Consider the following 8,300-nt stretch of genomic DNA (forward strand, 5'->3'; position numbering starts at 1 on the left):
GTGTTTCACCTTCTAGTGTCTAAATATTTCTTTTAATTTTAGTCTTGATATGTCGATTTTACTCTATATTATTTATTAGGTTTATTTGTCGATATAAGAAGAGGACAAAAATATTTACTATTTCTAGAGTACAAGTTTGGTGTTTCAAAAGAATGAAAAATCACAAAAAATATGCTTTCTAGGATTTAATTTTGTTTAGCTAGTTATTTTCTTTTAAATAATATATTTTTCTCTATCTAGGAATAGTTATTAAGTATTTCTCGTTTTACATTTAAATAAAAGGTAAATAAAAAAGATTACAAAAAGGGTTAAATGAGATTATATCACCTCACCACAAAATGACAAAGCTTCGAACAAACCTTATCGCACATTTTGACTCTCACGTAGATTCCACAATTTTCATCTTTACTTACTTGAGAATTATATACGTGACATTCACTATTTGTCCCCATCTTCTCATGCAATAGTTCAACCATTCAAATAGTTCGTTAAATAAACATGCTAACAATCATTTTGGCACCTTCAAATACCTGAATCCGTTCATTTCGAAATTATTTCGCCACCCCAATACAAAGCAACCATCACATTATGTTCAAAATTGGCCATCTTTACTCCTACACGTAAGACACTTATTATTATTAATATAACGAAAAATAAATTAAAACTATAGTATTATTTTAACATATTACAACATATTTGACTTAATTAACTCATAAATAGGATTTTTTAATGTTGTTCCAACAATAGTGATTAAGTAGAAGCTATTGTTGGAATGTGTTTGAACATTCGTTTCATAATATATTTTATAATGATCTGTGGTTTGTTCAAAAAGTATAAGGAAGAGGGATAGTTTATTGTGTGTCATGGTTTAAAACGTAACTATTGATCACGTTTTATAGTCAAAAGAAATTTGCGGATTCTCTCAGTATCCTAGTTTGGAAACAATCGCGGCTTTTTATCAAAATCGTAACTCCGAGTTAAAACATCAATCAATGTCGATTACGGATTGCTCGTATTGGATTTGAGGACATCGGCATAATACGCAGCTTTAATTAGCTTTTTAACACCGTTAACCCTCCATTTTTTCCCGTCCAATTTTTGAATAAAATAATGCAATACTTACTGGGCTTTCCAGGGAAAAAAAATTAAAAACGTATTATTTTGGTGAATTAGTTTAAATAATAGCTTATTTTGGTCAAAAATTCCGTTATTTGTGTATATTATAACTAGCTTAGTCCATAAAGCAAGATATTGTCAGATAGTAGCGGTTAATTCATTTATCGCCAAGAATTTTAGCATAAGATGCTAATTAAATTTATGCTAGACGAATTTGAATTCTTTTTTAGCAAAACGGTGTTTTAAATTATTGGAGCATTGCAAAATAAAAAGATTGTTATGCCAATTAGAAAATACAGAGTATTATACAACAACAACATACCCAGTGTAATCCCATAAGTGGGGTCTTGGGAAGCTAAAGTTTACAGATAGAAAAGAAAATTACTTGAACTTTATTCTGCCTTTAGTTTAATTTTTTTACCATATTAATGTTTATTCTTATATTATATTCTGATTTTTAATTAAGTAGCACAACACCATGGAAATGAGAAAAGTCTCACTTCAAAATTCAAAAATTTCAAACTAATTAATAATCATTGTGAACAATGTGAGATGAAAGCTATTTCAATCATTGTTCACGTGTATATATATTTGAAGACAAGAATTAATAAATACAATTTAATTCTTGTCTGACGTCTTTCTTATAAATAATTGACGTTTATTTTCTAGTTGCCCTGTTGAACTTTGAAAGGCTGCAACTAGCTAGCTAACCACCTAAGGATGCCAAATAAACAAGAAAGTAGATTATTGCTGAAGAAAATAATGAATTACTACAACAGTAATAACTAAATTAAAATAACGAAAGTGAATAATTAAGTTCACTTAAAATGTATTACCTTATTTAGGTTCTCTCGAATGTAGTGAAAAGCAACCTTTGTAATTACAACTTACAAGGTGTGGAATTAATTACAACCACACAACTTCAAAATTTATGTTTGAATTTGTTAAAAAACTTTTTTTTCCTTGTAAAAATCAAAATACTTATAAACAATGTATATTTTCTAAGCAAAAAAAAAAAAAAAAAAAAAACGTATATTTAGGTTCTCTCGGAAATGTGGATGTTAAAAAAGATTAAAGGAGTATTAAGATTATATATAGAACTCAAATTTTAACAAAACTTTGTATTTTTTCAGGCATCTTTTTTCTTTTGCTCAAATTTTCAGGCATATTTTTTCAGCCTTTGATGCTTTGTCTCCAAGTGGACACCAGCCTCGCCTCCTCACAGAGAAGTTTAAAAATGAAACTCTTAATTAGTTGGAACGCTTCATGATACTGCGAAGAAACAATGCAAGAGGATTTTATCAAAAACAAAAATATGACGAAAATAAATTTCCCGAAAATATTAATAAGGATGATAGCGAAAGCCTCCCAACCTGTCATTTTCCTTTGAAGAAGAGGTTAATATCCCCAAGTTCAAATCACGATCATGTTGGCTATTTGTGTCATAAGCATCGTAAATGAGACATATCCAGATATAGATAATGCACTGTCGCTTGGAATTAGCGACATTAGTTTGAAAATGAGCAAGAACTTTTTATCAAACCTTCACTCTGAGGTTCAAAGATTGTTTCCCCTTCATGTACACTTGGTTCAAAGTTGGTAACAGCCTCCCTTCCGCTAGTTTTAATTGTTGCCTTATCAAAATCACTAATTTGCAGAAACAAAGCGGGAATACGGAGTTGGATTACACTTTTTATCTATATTCCATTCAAGAGTAATTGAATGTCATAAATGAGTGACAAATTAACCAAAAGATACAATTTTGATTCTGCAAGTTACCTAAAATCAAGTAGGAAATCAAGAATATAAAGATACATGAAAGTTGAATATAAAGAATACCCTCACACATGGAACACATCTGCATTCCACCATTGTCCTGTGGCGTAGAACTTTAACATGGCCATCTTGATTCATGCTTTGGCAGAGGAAAAATTCAAAATAAAGGCAAGTATAGCAACTAACTTAAAATCAATCAAAGTGATTAAAATCATATAGTTATAATGAAAATTTTCTCAAATTTAAAGATGCATTTTGGATACCTACGCTCTGCCATTCTGGCAAGTAAATTCACCAAAGAAGGGAATTCTAATACATAAACAAAGAAGAGTTAACTGACAGTTACTCCAAAAAGCATGCAAAAATTGAAGGAGGAAAAAACCAGCAGCAGTATCTTACCCCACGTTTAGGATTAAGAAGAGGAATGATATCAGCAAAAAGATACTTGAAGGATGCATCAAGATGAAGACTTCTCGGCTGGAAAATATTGAAGATCTTAAGGTCATGAGGATATAATACCCTGAGCATTTTCCTCCTTCTGAAACTCAATAAAAAGTTCTCCGCATTCGGCACGCCGTTATCGACATTCCGTTGTTTTTTGTAGAGTCTCGATTTGATCTCTATAATTGAAACCGCCAGAATTTTGTCCTGCAAGGGTTATAGAGAATAGACGTGGCTTTTAGGATTCGTTACTTTTTTGTGGCGAGTTAAGTAATTAATAATTGAGATTATTGTGTGAAAATTTGAGAAATTAGATGAATAGGTTTCCTCGTCATTGAGGCATGTCACATCAGCGAGCCTATGTCCTGCCTTCATATATATAGAAGATTATTTTTTCTGAAGGACTAAAAGCGCAATAGGGAAAAGGAATCAAATCATATTATTGCTTTTGAAAGGGATAAGCTGAACGGAAGGGAGATCGATCCAGCTATCCCACATTCTAAAATAAAACCAATATCAGGAAGGAAAATACTGCAATAATGAAGCAACCAAAAGTACTAATAGAGGGAGAACTTCAAGGGATAAAAGCCTAACCTTTAGAGTGAAAACTTTCATAGAACTCCAAAGAAGCCAGAAATCTTTGCATTGAGGTTTTCATTTTCAATTGTAAATTTAAGGAATGCAAGTATTAAAAATAGAATCAAGAGATTCTTAAAGCAAAATTATAATCGAACCTCGAGAGAGGAACAAAAACTTCTTTATGTAAACTCAATAAGTTTTGCGTCAAATGAATAATATGGAAGCTGAATTCTTAAAGGGAAATAAAACCAACTTACTGATTGTGAAAACTTGAAATCAAGATTCATTTTCTTATGTCTTTTATCCAAAAACAAAAACAGTTTACAACCAAAGCTTCGGAAGTTGAGATTTATATTTGATGTGCCAAGGGTAGCTTAATTCAGGAGGTGTCAGTCTGGGAAAAAGTACTGCTAACAAAGTACATAACTGGAATTAGGAAAATGAAAACCAATAAAAAAGGAAAAGGAATGCTTTGCAAGGAAGGGAAAAAACCAATTTGATAGAGCCAAATATATAATCAAGACGATAAACTTATAAATAGTACTACCAATTTAAGAACATCAGTACCTGAAAGGAATGGCATATCATTTCGAGTTTCTCAAAGGTCTTATCAATAGTTTCAAGAGGCTGAAGCATTTTCTAGCTCCTCTGCCCTATTTTCACCTTTATAGATACACCTAAAAGCAAAAGAAAAGGCAAATGCTTTCATCATAAATGGTGTAAATCACCCACAGCTAAAGCGTGATGAAATTTAGACATTTAATGAGCAACCATCGTTACAACAATGAAATTATTGACTCATTCCATTTAGGCTTAGTCTTAAATGCCATCATAATTCGATGCCGTTGTGACAGAAGTTGAGAACAATTCAGTGAATAGCGACATCACAAAGCAAAAGATAAGTTAGGAAATGCAAGCAAAAACTTCACCTGCCAGCCAAATAGAATAAGAACAAAACAAAGCCATATGCAGCTCTCCTTCCGCAGAAACTAAATGGATATTTTGTATCATTCTGCTGGCATTATACTGATAATTGGAAAGACTTGAAAAGAGGGCAGATAAGCACATAATGTTTTCCTGTTTGATTCTCAAATTCGTAGCTACAAATAACACATCAATAAATAAATAAGAAATTGTCAAATATCCACTTTCAATAAAGTTAAAAGCTTTTGAATCACAATTCCAAAATTGAGCAGCTCAAAATTTAAAACAACCTAAAAAGATTATGTCTTATAGGTATCGTAAATAATTAATGTGATATAATAGCAACTGGGACAGACAGTGCACCTTGATCCCCTGGCAATAACACCAATGTTTTATGGGAGGCGATACATCACGTGGTAGCAGATCTGTTACCCTTACACAATTCAAGGAAAAAAAATATAACAACCGATCAATTCAGGGAAAGTAAAGCCTGCATATGTATAAGCTTTTATGCAATTACTAAAACGAAAAGATGGTAAACCTCAATGGAAGGAGTAGGGGCAGAGCGACCGTCACTACCACCGGTATACCTTGCTGCCTCTGTTGTGAAAGTACGGAACAAATCAACACCATATCATTATAACACGAAGTTAAAGAAAAAAAAAGATCAGAAAATTAAAGAATCACCAAATTAATATATGTCTGTCTACTTTCAATATCCAAATTAATATTGATTGACTATAAATAAGTGCTAAAAGATTATGTAAAGAAACATATTATAAACCAATTGAGTTGGTGTAAATATTGGGTGTGAATGAGTGTTATCAATAAAATAATTACCATTAAGAAAGCTAACATTATTTTAGAAACCTTACAAAATTCGCAAATTAATGTCGCAAGTCATCTCAAATTCCGATAGTAGGAACAATAACTAAATAGAAGTAGATATTGATACAAAAATGTAAATAGAATAGAAGTTTGAAGAGGCGTGGTTTTGGTTGTGTTTGGTTGTAACTGATAGGCTACCATTAGAATTAACGGAAGAAACGGTTCATCAAAAAAGGGAGGCGAAATGGTTCAGAGCAAGGGATTAAGCGGTACTTTGTAGTATGTAGAAGTGAGAGAATAGACTGGAAACCGTAAATAAAGGAGAAAAAAGATAAATGAATTATCTGGGCAATGAGAGGTGACACGTCACTGGCCTTATGTCTTTTCCAAATCTTTAAACCTCTAAATACCATAAACAGTAATCACAAAAGCCATTTAGGCCTATAAATACCATAGACAGATTCCAACACAAACAATAATATCCAACATCCAAATCAAATAAACAAAAAAGAACAGTATACAATAAGATCCGAACCCGAAGTCATCTCAAAATAAACAACAAAAGAGAAAGATAAAGAAAAAGAAATCTTGATGACTGTGAAATTTGACATTATCATAATACCATATCAAAGCAAGCTCTATGAAATCACGGCAAGTTATTGGTACATACTTGTAATGCATCTACTCTAAAAGTTCATATTTTTATCCTCATTACAAACAGATTTTCCACCACAAAATAAGACTTTAACAACCTGGAAAACAGGAGTTTCAATTAATTGAGCCAAAACATAATAGAGAAGCACGTACATCATGTGCCAACGGAAAAGAAAACATGAATTATATTTGAGATATAAAATCTGCAGCAAAGGAAAGCCAATATTAAGTACAATTTCAAGGAAATATACTACGGGAATTTAATGACTATGCCTAAATGATGATATACTACCACCAGAAACCCACAGTTGTAGATGAGTCTAATTTTAGACAGAGAAAAACTTGCATGAACACTATTTCACTTGCTCTTTATTTGTTACCTTAGCATATTTTAACTGGTAGCAGATAGGTAAATCATCTTTTCTTTTGCATTATCCAGTGGCACAACATATGTTTCTTTCAATTATGTGATTATGTTGACAAAACATCAGGGCATCAAGGATGCAGTGGATTGAAGCATGTTTTTAATGCATCTACTTTTAAAGAACGGATTTCAATTTTTCCCTCATTACCTGAAAACCCTGAATAAACAATGATAAAAATAAAGAAGTACAAATATCTAGTACCTCAAGTGTAAATGGACCATTAGAAGTTGCAAGAGTGATACCAGAACGCAATAGGGAATAACGAATTATTCAATGGATGAATAAGTGAAGTGTTTCACCAAAATAACTAAACAAATTAAAAAAGAGCAGTTGAAGAAAAAAGGAGAGGGAGAGATAGATAAGGACCACCGGTTGGTATTTTTTATAGGCATGCGTAAGACGAAAATTCTTGTTGACATTTTGTGTTTGTTCTGTTGAAGAGGGTAGATTATTGGAACTTGGAAGGACGGGTCTTTTATGCGGGCAGTTATTTGGGAACTTAAGAAGGAGTCCGGAACCAAAATGCCCCAAAAAAAAACAGTTTCGACCAAAATACCCCAACAAAAAAAAATGTTACGAAAATGCCTTTAGCGCAGTAAATTACTGCGCTAAAGAGTTAACGGACACGGCTCCGTTAACTGCTATAGCGCAGTAATTTACTGCGCTATAGTGCTTTGTTTTTTTTTTTTCCTGCTCTTTTGGTTAACCCTTCTTTCGTTACACTTTTTAACGTACTTTGACCATAGATTAATCATGCTTCGGGACCCCGAAACTTCAATATTTTATATAGAACCCTACTTATTTTTGTGCAATTAATTAGGTAGGATCAATACATCAAGGATACACAAAAGTTCGGATGACCGTTTTAGAGGTTGAAAAGTGCTCGAACGCTATTTTCGTTCAAGGCTCGGTGACATTAGCTTGAAGTTCTTTACGAATACTTAAACTTGTTCATTAATAATTAATCAAAAGTTAGTCAAAATGGCAGCGTTCATGCAAAAGAAAAAAACTTAATTAAATTGCATCATTCATAACCTTGAGTAGATGAAAATACTTAACACACTAATTCATTAATAAGAAACCCATGATATATTAAAAATACAATCACAACATTCTTGAAAAAAACTTAACATACTAATTAATACCTAAGAGCATAACGATATATTAAACTTAAAACTAAAATCACAACATTCTTAATCATCATCGTAGTACAAGTCCTCAATATCGTCCTCGGAAAAATATTGGCGGTTTCTTAAGACACATCTTTTTTCGGTAGCGCTAGTTCTCTACCGTTGATGATGCTTGTTCTTCTCGACCAACTTTAGCATGTAAAATCTACATCGTCTTGCCGAAACATTGTTTGTTTTCTTTTCTAATCCTTTGCACGGCAAGCTCGCAAGTTTACGCACCTACTTGAGGCATGGTTAAGGAGTACCTCGTTGGTATTGGAGCGTTGAGATTTTCCAAGTCACGAACAAGACGTTCTGATTCGGCAAGCCGATGTGACCATTCTCGGCGTAAACCGCAATAATATTCCCGCGGATCTGAATATTTCAC

The 8,300-nt window shown here is 32.5% G+C and overlaps 1 long non-coding RNA gene across 4 annotated transcripts; it reads right to left on the bottom strand.

Moving 5' to 3' along the window:
• Window positions 1–2,270: 2,270 nt before the first annotated feature.
• Window positions 2,271–7,238, bottom strand: LOC132067749 (uncharacterized). 4 transcript variants are annotated; one of them, XR_009417222.1, is made up of 4 exons: window positions 5,378–7,088; window positions 5,200–5,269; window positions 2,490–4,901; window positions 2,271–2,388 (listed from the first exon to the last, which is right to left on the bottom strand). It is a non-coding gene; the product is annotated as an uncharacterized LOC132067749 (long non-coding RNA). The 4 variants fall into 4 exon arrangements; XR_009417218.1 differs by adding an exon at window positions 7,113–7,238 and having other exon boundaries at window positions 2,490–6,066; XR_009417219.1 differs by having other exon boundaries at window positions 2,490–5,269; window positions 5,378–7,090.
• Window positions 7,239–8,300: the final 1,062 nt, after the last annotated feature.

The sequence above is a fragment of the Lycium ferocissimum genome, chromosome 8, assembly GCF_029784015.1.
Source record: "Lycium ferocissimum isolate CSIRO_LF1 chromosome 8, AGI_CSIRO_Lferr_CH_V1, whole genome shotgun sequence".
NCBI classification, from domain to species: Eukaryota; Viridiplantae; Streptophyta; class Magnoliopsida; order Solanales; family Solanaceae; genus Lycium; species Lycium ferocissimum.